This window comes from Bos taurus, chromosome 23 (assembly GCF_002263795.3).
Source record: "Bos taurus isolate L1 Dominette 01449 registration number 42190680 breed Hereford chromosome 23, ARS-UCD2.0, whole genome shotgun sequence".
Classification (NCBI taxonomy): domain Eukaryota; kingdom Metazoa; phylum Chordata; class Mammalia; order Artiodactyla; family Bovidae; genus Bos; species Bos taurus.
Genome location: NC_037350.1, coordinates 47,429,792 through 47,443,685, shown reverse-complemented (window position 1 = coordinate 47,443,685; position 13,894 = coordinate 47,429,792).

Genomic DNA, 13,894 nt, shown 5'->3' with positions numbered 1-13,894 from the left:
ACACACAGCGGGGCCAAACACAGGCTTTGCTGATTTAGCAGGAACCCCCTGGGCGGTGCCCAAGGAAGGTGAGTGCTCAGCCCTGAAGGTGTGGGTCACAGTGAGGACAGGCAGGAGGACGAAACCTGCTCCAGTCCCAGAACACCTTCCCTGTGGAGGTCTAGGACAGACAATTCAGCATCACGTGGGCCTGGGATCACAGGAGATGGAACTTCCCTGAGTCACTCAGGAATGTCTCGTGTCGCCTTATAGCACCCGAGGGTGACCAAATTGCTCAGTGAGACTCTCGGGCGTGGAGGGACCATCTGGGGCACCTGGACTCCTTTCTCCCCATATTACAGAGGTAGGAAATGACCCCAGGCAGGATAACTCATCCAAGATCACACAGCCAGCTACTGGCACGAGCAGACTTTTAGGTCAGTTATCACACTTTCCCAGAGCTCCGAGTTCTTCCTTCCATAGCTCTCCAGCTTGCTGTTTGAAAGCATCTACGTTTGAGCTAGAATTTCAAGTATGCTGATACTAGGAAGGAAACGAGGTTAGAGCACTTGACCAGATAGGACATTCCAATCATTATGTATGACTTTAAAAAAAGGGCAGGCATGAGTCGATCGGGTGAAGACACTGACGGACTGCTGCGATGACAACGATGAAGAAAGCACACGGGCTGGGCCACAGGTGCCGCCCGGCCCACCGAGGATGCAGACGGCGAGTGCTGCTGTCTGCAAAGCGAACCAGCCTGTGCTTTAGTTCTCAAAGCAATTTCTCACAATGGATCACAGTAATGGTAAAACGGGGCAGGAGTCATGGCAGGAAGGGACTGGGCTAGGTCACATCCTTCGGTTAAAAGCAGGTTCAGGTGAAAAGGAACGGCAGGAAGGGAGGAGGGTCGGTCATCCTACAAAATACATTCAATGAGAAGTTAAAGTCTGGTGGAAAGTGGACACTTTTTTTCTGGATTCATAGATTTTATAAATCTTGCTCAGTCGCTAAGTCGTGTCCAACTCTTTGCGACCCCATGGACTGCAGCACACCAGGCTTCCCTGTCCTTCACTATCTCCCCGAGTCTGTTCAAACTCATGTCCATTGAGTCGGTGATACCATCCAACCATCTCATCCTCTGTCGTCCCCTTCTCCTCCCACCTTCAATCTTTCCCAGCATCAGGGTCTTTTCCAGTGAGTCGGCTCTTCCCATCAGGTGGCCAGAGTATAGGGAAGCTTCGGCATCAGTCTTTCCAGTGAATGCTAAGTCACTTCAGTCGTGTCTGACTCTGTGCGACCCCATAGACGGCAGCCCACCAGGCTCCCCCATCCCTGGGATTCTCCGGGCAAGAACACTGGAGTGGGCTGCCATTTTCCTTCTGCAATGCATGAAAGTGAAAAGTGAAAGTGAAGTTGCTCAGTCGTGTCCGACTCTTAGCGACCCCATGGACTGCAGCCTAACAGGCTCCTCCGTCCATGGGATTTTCCAGGCAAGAGTACTGGAGTGGGGTGCCATTGTCTATACAGGCTCAAATGCAGGCTACCATTTACTGTGTACAGTATTCCAATCAGTCACAGATGAGTCTGCAGTGTTTTTGTATCAGCTGTTGCCTAAGTCCAAAACATGATCATTTACATTGTGTGTATCTGTGACTTCATTTCTCTGCTAGGAAAGATACCTGCTGGGATACGGGGGTTTTAATGAGAGACTCCTGGGAGGTTAAGTTACCAGCGTCCTTTCTAAGCCATGTTCGTTTGTCCACATACTAAACCACTCATTGGAGAAGCACTTACTAAAATTTATGCTAGGAACGAAGGAAACAGATAAAAAGACAGGGTTCCTGCTGCCAAGAAGTTGCTTGGCTTACTGATGGAATTTCCCAGTACCCCATGTTGCTCTTGGCCATGCAAACATAAGATTTTTAGATTTTTGCTCGAGGTTTTTCCACTTAGAAAAAGAGGCCTCACTACTGTTCACTGAGGTTGCCATTCAGGTAGGAGGTAGGGGCTCAGGCCCCATGACAGCACCTGAGTCACAGCTGCAGGCGCTGCATGGTGACAAGACTGTACCCCTTTCCCTGAAACAATGTGAAAACCATTTCTTAGTGTTGCTCTTAAATCTCCATGGCAATGCTTTGCCCAGGAAGGGAGAAAATAGCTGCATCACTTCTGTACGTGCCTGGACACTAACGTCATGATGGGCTGGGATGTAAAGGACTGCAGCTGGGTGGCATCGATGTTTACAAGTCAGCAACAGTCAGACCCTATCAGACACCCTCGGTCACACCAGCCCACGGCTGGTGGCTGCCGTAACGGGACCGCTCACACACCTCCAGCACCGCAGAAAGTTCTACTGGACGATGCTGGAAACGGGCTGGGTCTCCTAAAATGGTGGAAAAGCGGGGTCTGTACGTGGTGCCCGTGGGCTTGGCTAGCAAAAAAGGCATCGTAATTAAATATAATGAGAGATCTTATTTTAAAAGCTCAGCTGGAACTTCCTAGCATGTAATTAAGCCAAACAATAATGACGGAAGCGAGTTTCTCCTGGCTCTGGGTATCTGGACGACTGACTGTCTTGGATCTTGATTGTAGGACAGACAAGATGCCACGCCCCTGTGCTCAGCCACCAGGCGGGCCAGGGATCCTAACTGTGTAGACGCCATCCAGCTGCTGGCCGATGGCAAAGGCCCCGCAAGGCAGAGCACTGAGAACAGGCAGCAAGACTCCCCTGGGGGTCGAGTGTGAAGATGCCGAGCTTCCACCACAGCGGACCTGGGTTCAACCCCTCGCCGGAGAACCAAGGTCCCCCAAGCCACTCAGCATGCACCCCCTCCCTCCTTCAAAAGAAAGAAAGGAAGCACGTTGATTCTGCACATTGAACAAATTACCCCACCGGCCTGCTACTGGATTCCAAGACGGTAGAAATTCCTTTAACAAGAGAGTCACCTTATACACATGACCAGACGCTTCAAAGGTTTGCCCTTGACCTGATCGCACGGCAGGGACAGAACGGAGTCCTTCTGCAGTGGACTCTGTTGCGGTGCAACTCAGCTTGCGCAGCTTGACATCATATTCTATTTTACACCTCGTTTACGTGCTCAAATTCCAGTCAACCTGATACACGTTACTCTTGGTCTTAAAACATAAGAGAGAGGTACGTGGGTGCAGTCTTTCTTGAGTCGTGTGAATGTATGAGACCCGTAAAGATGTCAAATTGGCTAACGAGGGCTTAATGAGACTGGCCGGCAGTGGTTTATGTCCTCTGTCTACCCCCTGGTGGAGGGATTCATTACTAGCTGGAGCCAAAGAAGGAAGGGGAGAGAGAGAGAGCAAGAAAAAAAAAAAAAGCATGAATTATTTCCTGAGTATCTATTCAGTCACTCGCTCAATAATCTGGGGTGTGTTGTTTAGAGGAGCCGGCCTGCTCCACGGGAGGGGAGCTGAAGCCTGGTCTTCCCCTTCGAGCCTGTTCTTTGCCGGGAACCGCGGCAGCAGTACAGCAGCGGGAGAGCTGTCCCACCAAGAGGCCTCATTCTGAACTGAAGGAGCCATCACTCTGGGTGCAAGAAAAAAAAAAAAAATATATATATATAGTGAAGAGCTTTGCTTCTGGCAGGTCTGCAATCCTTCCCTTGGCTGCGGATAATATCTAATGATTCAGAGGAAGTACTGTCCATTCTTCAAAGAGAACCCAGCCAATTGTGTAATGTTATTCTGCGGCACTGAAGAAGCCAAAAACGAAGGGAGGCTGGGGAGAGTCCTTCCTTCCCAGCGACCAGCTCACATCCTGCACCATCAGGTTTGATTACCCTTATCTCTTCCTGCATAACGACAAGTGTTACGACTGCACAGAAGTGACTAGTCTTCCAAAAAGGAGAAAAGAAATCCAGCCACAATATTTGCCTCCAGGACGGCCTGTGGCGGTAAATTCCTTAGACTGGCCACACACTGTGTGAAAAGCTATTTCTTTTGATTTATTCCTTTACCAGCTCTTAACTCCATCAGACGCCCGCTCCCCGTGTTCTTACATTAGGGAACGAGGCAAAAAGAAAAGTCGGTTCGACTCACAGGCACAGAGGGCAGGTTTGGGGTCGCGAAGGGAGAGGGGGCTGGGGGAGGGGGTGGACTGGGGCTTTGGGGGGAGCAAAAGTGTTATGAACAGGACGGACAATCAGCAGGTCCTACTGCACAGCACAGGGAGCGACACCCAACAGCCCGCGGTAAGCGATAATGGAAAAGAATGCGTGAACTTCCATACATATACATACGTAACTGAATCACTTTGCTATATAGCAGAAATTAATACGTGTCAACCCCACTATGCATCAATAAAATAAATAAATAAGCCTGTTCATTTTGCAACATCCCTTTCATTTAGGTGGATTTCATGTAATCTAAATATTCTTTCATTTCTGTTTCTCATACTCTATACTGATTTTAAAAATTAATTTCTGTTTTAAAAACTAGCTTTAAAAAACTGAATACTATTAAGGACCCAGTTAGAATCATTCGGGTACCACAACACACAGAAAAAGTAAGCGTCTCCCCGCCACCAGAGGACCCGTGTCTCCCAGCCCCCACCTCCAAGCCAGTCGTCATTACCAGCTGCTGGTGTAAACTCCAGAGACAGCCAAACCCACATGTGTGTGCATTTTCTCCTTTTAAAATGCATTTTCACATTTTAGTATATTCTGGAGATCATTCCATTTGGTCATCAATAAGGCTGCTCAATCCTTTTTCACGACTGCATTATATTCTGTTGTGAAGACATGATAATTTATGTACCCAGTTCCAGGTGTTTATACTGACAGGTTTTTATGTTTCTAGTTGCTCACTCATACATGTAAGACTCTAACAAAGACCTCTGTATACATGTCTTCACACCCAACACAAGTACGTGCACTTTAAAAGCTGATAGGTATTTTCAGATTGCCCTCCAAAGAAATAACATCAATTTATACTGTCATGAACCGCTCCCACTTCCTTGCCAACACAGTCTAATAACCGTCAGTCTTCCACCAAGTGACAGCTCTACCTGAAAAAGCACACAGAGTACAGGGACCTTCAGACAAAAAATAGTTCTTAACACCGAGCCTTCTACTCTGGCTCCTGTGAAACCATGCCACAGCATAAGCCCTAAAACCGAACAGAGCAGAGCAAACAGGACGAACGAAACAGAATGGGATATACAATCAAACCAAGCAGCACTGCATGGAGGGTCCTGGTTTTGGGACCGCCAAGTCTGTGAACTACTCAGCCTGTGCTGGTAACTGTTGGTGTGTGTGCTTTCAGCAGGCGGGGGTGCGAGAAGAATCCAGGGTTTTCATCAGGTTCTCAAAGCGATCTGTGACTTATGCCAAAAAAGCTAAGAATCACTGACTTAGGATAATAAAAGAGAGATAGAAAATTAAATTTGTATAAAAATTCAAGTGCCTGGTTTAACGGCTTAACATAAACTAAATAACACTGCGAGCCTAAACTCTTAATACATAAATATTGAAATCATGCTAGAGCACTGATTCTCAAATTCTGAACTCAAAAAAATCTCTAAAACAAAGGCTGTGGCCCAATGCAGTGTTGCCGAAGTTCTATTATATCAAGTAGGGATGCTAACAAACAAAACAAAATAACCGTGTTCTGTCATCATTTCGTAAGACTATCTGAACACCAAAAAGTAGGAAAGATGTGGCCTGGGAGTAACAGGCAGGGCTTTAAATTGGATACATCTAACTCTGTCTGAGGGGCCCTTCACTATCTTACTTCACCATCAACCCAAGAGCTGAATGACAGAGAGGAAACCCTGTCATGTATCATCGTCTTCCATGGACGGGCCCTTGGAAATGACTGCTGTCAGGGACCTGCTCTTACTACATTCATGCAAGTCTTGCTTTTGGTCTGTGCTGCTGAACGAGGCAGAGGAAAAAGCTCCAGATTCTGAATCTTAGGTTTGCCATTAGTTAATTTCAGCTGAGTTACTTAAAGCCTCTTTAAACCTCAGCTCTTACATCAGATGAGAATACTAACACCTTTCTTGTCCACCTCACAGGACAGGCTCAGATAGATAAATACGTGAATATGTGAGCAAGGTTTTTTGGTTTTTTTTGTAAAATGTAATTTGATACAGCATGCAAAGTTGACCCAGCTGAGGAGGAGGAGGTCAGGCCCAACCCCACCCCTCTCTGGGGATCACATAATCATTATGATACAGTCTTTCCTAACATTTACTACCACTGTTATTACACCTCTTACAAGTCTTCATCCCAGCCAGTGGCTGAACATACAAGTTATTAATAATTTGCAGGACTTGGGCTCCTTTAATATGTTAGCAACAGCTATGCCTCGAGATGAGAGCTCTTAGTTTAATTAACAAAGGATTTGCTCAGGAAATACTCAGCCTGATTACTTCCTATCTTCAGATATTAACCTTTGTAGATGATCGTAAGACCTACAAGGTGGAACCACTCGGCTATATTGCTAAGGAAGAAGATTGGGCATTACTGTATTCAAACTGGACATACCCGGAGAAAACGTAAGAAATGGGGCAAGGATGTAACGTTGGAAATGTCGTCTTTGAGCAGTGCAGTCCATTTACCAGATTGTAAAGTATAGGCTGGCAGTAAAACAGCATGTGAAGCCTGCTGAAGACACAAAATCACACCCTAATGCACTCTCTGGTACACTGCACTTTCCTCATTCATTCAGTTTTGTGATTTACGTAGAATAAAACACTGTGGACTTCTGTTAATCGAGACAGAATCATCTCTAGTTAAAGTTGGCTGTGGCTTTGGTAGGCGAGGGAGGTCAGGGAGGTAGGCGAAGGAAGTCAGGGGTCCCTCGAGGGGCAGCCGTGGCTGGGGCGTTGGCAGCGGGACAGGGTCCCCCAGCGGGGAGGGTGGCACCGGGAGCCCCCCGTGCTGCCAACCGTGCACAGTGCTGACACATGCCAGATCCCCCCGTCCCTCGACGGTGCCGAGCCCACTCTCCCCGTCCTTGAGCTCCCTGGCGTTTGGGGCCCCTGTGGCCCCCAGCCTTCACCCTCTGCCCGGCGGCTGACCCCCCTCAGCCTTAGCTTCCAGCAGACTTTCCCCGTTGCTCTCCCTCCCTCACCAGCCTGACCCCCGCTCAGGCAGGAGGGGCTCCGCCTCTCTTCAGCAGACATGCTGCCTGCACTTATTCTGTCTGGATTTCCCATCTGCTCCCTCTGCAAGGGACAGGCTTTAGAGACGGACAAGGTGTATGTGTGAATCTCACTCCAATTCTCTCTATATGTATCTTTAAAACACGTATATGGTGGATACCGTAGGTCAGAAATGGCTAAGTTCTTGGTCTCATTAGTTTACTCATCACACTAAATCTATGAGGTGGCTATTATTATTTCCCCCAGTTTACAGGTGAAAAAAAAAATTGAAGTTCAAAGACATTACATACAGTCAGTCGTTTAGAGGAGAGGGGATTCCTCTCTCTAAACAAAGACAAATTCCAAACTTCCAGGAATTCAGAGCCAATAAGCTTAACCACCATTTATTAGCAACCCTAACCTAGCTGCACGAGCTTAAGCAAACTTTGTAATCTCTCTAATCCTCAGTACTCTCATGTGTACACAGGGATATAAATGTCCACTTGGCAGGATTAATGACATTACGTGCATGAAGCTACTGTCAAAAGAGTCTGGCGTTCAAAAGAGGCTCCTCGATGTTTTTCCCACTTCTCTTTTCTGGCCAGTAATGCCGCCCTCATCTTTTACATCCTGCCTCTTCCACCAAGGCTCCTTGGAAGGTGGAACGAACAATGTCAGCCACCGTGGTCTCTGCCTCATGCACAATCCAAGAGGTCTAAAATTTAGTTCTGAATTGTTTTCCAACCATTTCGTGTAAGGTAGCTTTTGTTTTTCCACCAGAAGTTTTTGTAAGCAGCAGCACTGTTATACTTCACTTCCATCTCCTGTTCTTCACAAAGTATGCTGTAATAACTAAATAAATGTGGACTGGGTGAGTGATGCAGCCCTCAGATCCAGTCTAAGATAGATTTTTGCTTTAGAAAAATTTCATTCTACATTTTGAAGTAATTATTAAAGAGGTATTATGGTAAATGCAAATTCATAATCGTTCCTTTACCCAGCATGTTAACAATGAATTGAAAACAAGGAGCAAACTGGAATTTAACTGTGATCTACATTACTGAACTGCTGTATTACCAAGGAAATCACGTTGATACTAGAAAACATTAATGGCATCCATCCTTAAATGTATATGGCAGCCATTAGGATTTAAGTGTTTCAGTGTGTTGATTATTCATAGCTGGTCGTTAGAAAGACGATGAATGTAACTGGGATTTATACAATGGCCTAACGGTTGTGTTAAGCCAGTCCTGGGAGTGAGCCAAGATAAGAGAACAGGAATGACTCCAGTGATACAAACTAGAGCCAAACGCCACGGCAACTGACTTAAGACTCCAGACACAGTCTGTTCTCCATAAGCTCCTGAACCGTGCTGACGGCCACTGGACCCGGCCCAGCAGACGCCACGGGAGAACAGGGCGCCAAGACCTTGCCTGGCCCTCTTCCACCTGCCCGATCGACCTCAGCCAGGACCCAGAACTGCACGGCCCACCGCCCACCAGCCACCCCATGGGGGCACGAGCCCTTGTCACTTAGCTTCATCACACTCCTCGCTAGGCATTCTGAGTGTCACCTGCTACCTGAAAGCAACTGACCCATTTCCACCTGGAATTTCTCAGTCTCTGGACTTGCACAGAGCTTTCAGGAGTCCACAGGAGACAGGTCCACAGCATGGACACGTGGACCACTGGGAGCCAGGTGGAGGCTGCCAGCAACACCGTCCAGCCAAGTGAGGTCAGGCAAAGTGGAAGGATGTTTTAAAGGAAGAAAGTCTCAGGTGAGCTATTTCCACTATTTCCAAAGAATCAACCCATTCCTGATACGGTCAGAAAAAAAAAAAAATTTAAATGCCGATTTCATACTGTGTCTTTAAGTTACATATTTCCTTAGAGAAAAAAGTCAAATACTTTTGACTTGATGTATCTGAAGGAAAGGGGACTTCCCTGGTTGTTCAGTGGTAAAGAACCTGCCTGCCAGTGCAGGAGATGCGGGTTCAACCCCTGGGTCGGCAAGATCCCCTGGAGAAGGAAATGGCAACCTGCTCCAGTGTTCTTGCCAGGGAAATCCCACAGACAGAGGAGCCTGGCGGGCTGCAGTCCATGGGGTCGCAAAGAGTCGGACACGACCGAGAGACTGAACAACAACAATTTGAATGAAAATATACTCAATAAACACCTAACATTCCAGGCAGGGAGAATACTTATGAAACCCAAACAGCTGGACTGAATACAGCCTACCTTTCTGTGACAAACTTCTGAAGACAGCCTCTACAACCTCCCTGAGTCATCAGTGTTCGAGTTTCTCTTCATTCTGCTGCTGCTCCGGTCATACTTGCACACACATATTACACCTTGTATTTAGTAACGAGAAGTGTGTCAATACAAACATTCAGATGAAATTCAAGGCAGTTAACCCCCTGAAGTGTCCAAATACCTTTACAACTGGCATCATCCAGGATCACCATCCAAATGACTGCCCAGTTTTGTCTCAGGACATGAAGAAGAAAACCTGTGTGTGTATCCCCGATGAAATGTGTGGCAAAGGTTTCTTTCAGATGAGAATTCCAGAAGGCACGGTCTGAATATTCATCTCAATTGCTAACTTTTGCCATGAATATCATTAGGCTACCTGGGCGACGCCTTCATGGTTAAGGATCACAGAGAAGACAGCTCTTACTATGAGTATTTAACAATCAAACTGTGGTGTTGGAGAAGACTCTTGAGAGTCCCTTGGACTGCAATGAGACCAAACCAGTCAATCCTAAAAGAAATCAACCCTGACTACTCATTGGAAGGACTGATGCTGAGCTGAAGCTCCAGTATTTTGGCCATCTGATGTGAAGAGCTGACTCACTGGGAAAGACCCTGATGCTGGGAAAGATTAAAGGAGAAAGGGGCGGCAGAGGATGAGAGGGTTAGATAGCATCACTGACTCAATGGACATCAATTTGAGACAACTCCAGGAGATAGCAGAGGACAGAGGAGCCTGGCACGCTGTAGTCCCTGGGGATGCAAAGAATTGGACACGACTTAGCAACTGAACAATAACCACCACCAATCTCTATTCAAGAAAAAGGAACCAAAGGGTTGAGAAAGCTCTCACAATACTATAAATCGTATTATACTGATTCTTTCTAGAGAACATACATTTCTTATCTAGAAAGTCTGAAACAGCAGTCTCAAATTCTCTTTAGGAGCAAAAGGAAACAATGTCATTAAACAAGTGTAGTTCCAGGAACTGCAGGTCCTCTCTGGGATGGTTCCCATAAATGGACAACAAATAGTCCAAGGCCATCCTCACACAAGTACAGGGTTCCTGGAGCAAAGATAAGCAGCTCACTGGGCCAGAGCCCCTCTCAGTAACGCCAAGTGGGTAGTAATTCATTTCTGCTGGTCACTGGGCTCCCGTCAAGGAAACTGAATTGTCACACCTTCATTCACAACACCGTCTCATGGAATTATTTTTTCCGGATTCCTTGGGAAGTTAAAAGTATTTGAGAAGAATATCAGGAACTGTTGTTTCAGCCCGTTTTGTGAGTAGATAATTGCCTTCCAACTCCATTACTGCAGGAAATGATGTGTGTGGCATTGTTCCTAGCTGGGGGAGCGCTGTGTTTTAGCCAGACCGATACATGCTTATTAAACAAAACAAAACAAGAGCATGCAGCCCAAGTCGCTTCGATGAACTCAGACTTTCTGAATCTGGTCTCTAGATAAGAGGCTGGCCCCAGACAACCTACCCACATACCAGTAACATTCTTTTGAAAGGGTGTAAGCAAAACTTGTTTTGAGAAATGAAGAAATTTCACCAATATTACTAAATGTGGTAATGAGTAACTCCAGTACATTAAGTGCTATCAAAATGGGTTCGGCAGAGACCTATGTGAAAGGCTAGAGTTTTCCCCTCATCTGAGTCTAAATCAAAGACCAGCCTGGGAACTAGAAGTCAAACACGTTTCATCCCGAGAAGTACCTTTGAGTCTATGGAATATGTTAGCTGGTCTTCCTGAAATGTGACATCATTTGTGGTACCAGCTGTATGGGTGTGCCATGTAAGGATTTATAAAACTAGTATTCCTTTGGCTTTAATACGTATTTTGGGATAACAGAAAGGAGTCTAATCGAGCTGAATGCTCCAAGGGGAACTGCTATGGACTTCACTTGAGGAAGCTTAAATCACTTACGATCTTGACCGATCAACCTTTCTACGGGTGGATTACAAAGAGTAATCTCCTAGTGGACATCTAGAACTGATGGTGATGATGTACAACTTATAAAAGCAAATATTAAACATAGCACTTACATGTCAGGCTCTGTTTAAAATATGTTACGCAAGTTAACCAGTGAATTCCTGGAACAAAGCGGGTACTTTGGTACTTGTCCTACTGATATTTTAATGGGTGAGGACGCTGAGACAGGGAGGTTCGGGAACTACTGATATCTAACAGGTGAGGATGCTGAGACAGGGAGGTTCGGGAACTACTGATATTTTAACAGGTGAGGATACTGAGACAGGGAGGTTCGGGAACTACTGATATTTAACAGGTGAGGACGCTGAGACAGGGAGGTTCGGGAACTAATATTTTAACGGGTGAGGACGCTGAGACAGGGAGGTTCGGGAACTTGCCACAGTCCCCTAGTTACTATGTGGCAGAGGCAGAATTTGAGTTGACGGTGAACACTCAGACCCCTCAACCATCCCAGAGCTCGTGATTCTCAAACTCTTCTGATTCAGTTATGATACAAGGATTGTACCTCCGAGATGATTATTTGGTTTGTTAATGATATGACAAGTACTGAACATTTTCGAAGTATAAATATTTTTTAATAGAAACATCACAGTTCTATTATAATTCAATTTTAGTTTTCAATAGTTGCTACAGAAAGATTTTAGCTTTCCTTGCAACAGTATGCCACAGGGCCACATGGTAAGGCACATCGATGAAGAGGAAACCATCTCCATGGAACATCTACGCCTGGTACTGTCATCCAAAAGTTTAAGGATCTTTACATGATTTTTAAAAATCCATTACCAAATGTAGAATTAAGCTCTGAAGAAATATCTCAGCTGCTTCATGTTACACTTTTTAAAAATCAGATGTAAAGAGATCCAGGTGAAGGGGTGGTAGACTACAGCATATCCACCCACCCACCCACCCATCCATTCATTGGGTCAATGAGCAAGTCCCACACGCCTGGATTACACCCACCCACCCGTCCGTCCATTCACTGGGTCAATGAGCAAGTCCCACATGCCTGGATTACACCCACCCACCCGTCCGTCCATTCACTGGTTCAATGAGCAAGTCCCACATGCCTGGATTACATGTGGGAACACCGAATGGATAAGGCAGGCACACTTCCTGCCCTCAGGATTCACGTTCTAGTCAGGGAAACACTAGATACCAATGGGAAGGTGCTATTTTCGAGTGAGTGGTCAGGGAAGGCCTCTCAGAGGAGCAGGGCGCTGGGGGCGTCATGTGAACAGACAGCTAAGAAGAGTGGTGAGGGAGCTGGTAGGATCTGTGGACACCGCGTGGCAGGCAGGGCGCCCAGGTGGAGACAAGCTCAGATGTGTCTGAAGGGCAGAGAGAACCACGGTGTGGCTGGAGGAGACTCGGCGAGGCGCGCGGGGAGGGAGACGAGCCGTGACATCGACAGGACCCCGTCAGCCACGGGTCAGGGCTCTGGGTTTCACTGCGAGCGAGAGAGTGTCAGTAGAGGGTTTAAGGTGGTGGGTGGCAGATCTGGTTTGTGCCTTCTGAAAGATCCATGGCTGCAGTAAGAAAAATGGACTGGGTGGGGCTGGGGGGCGACAGGACAACGGGCAGGGAGAGTGGGCAGGAAGCAGGGGGGCGGGGGGTGGCTGAGAGCAGGGCTGCAGCAGAGGCGGGCGCCCCTGGCGACTGAGCAGGAGCCGCACAGCAAGGCAGAGCCGACTGGCAAGCTGCTGGGTCGGGCATGGGGTCTTCGAGAAGAACCCAAGTCCAGACTTTGATTCACACAACTGGATAAATAGCTGATGCTGCACACGGCGATGGGAAGTCTGGGGGAGCAGGCTGGAGAGGAGCAGGGGGCAGGAGGTTCAGGCACTGGAGCCTGACAGATGTCCTGGATCCCTAACTGGAGATGCTGACCAGGCAGTGAATCTGTGAGGGCAAAGTCAGGGCTGCAGGTACAAGCTGGGGCGTTGATAGAATCATGGGCCCGGCTTCAGGGCAGAGAACAGGCTGGAGACCCGACTGAGAGGCACGGCAACGGTGTGAGAGCAGAGGAGTCCCCACAGCGGGGGGAGGCAGAGCGGCACTGCGTCCACCAGGACGCCCTGGGGAGAGGGACCCCCGAGGAGGGAGGGGTCACCTGCTGACCACAGAGGGGCGAAAGAGGACAGAGCAGGGATCTGGCCCGATGGCAGCTGTTGGGGGTGCTGACAAGAGGGGCGTCAGTGGAAGGGAGGACGGGGAGGGGCGCAGGGCCTGGGAGGGGCTCCAGGCTGGGCTCAGGGAAGAAGGCCGGGAAGAGAAGTGCAAACAGCACCGAACATCCAGAGTCCTTCCAGGCATTTCGTTATGAGCGTGAGCAGGTGGACGGAGTGGCAGCTAAAGGAAGGATTAGTGTGGGGCCTGAGGATGGTGGCGGGGGGGTTGTCCAGTTTAGGGGTCAGTTCTAGTACATTTGTAATATGTTAAATTAATGATTCTGCATAAGCTTTAAGTTTGCATCTTTTCATCTTCTGAAAAATTAAAGACAATTAGTTTGATTCTAACTAATGTTTGAAACATGCATTTTTTTCTTC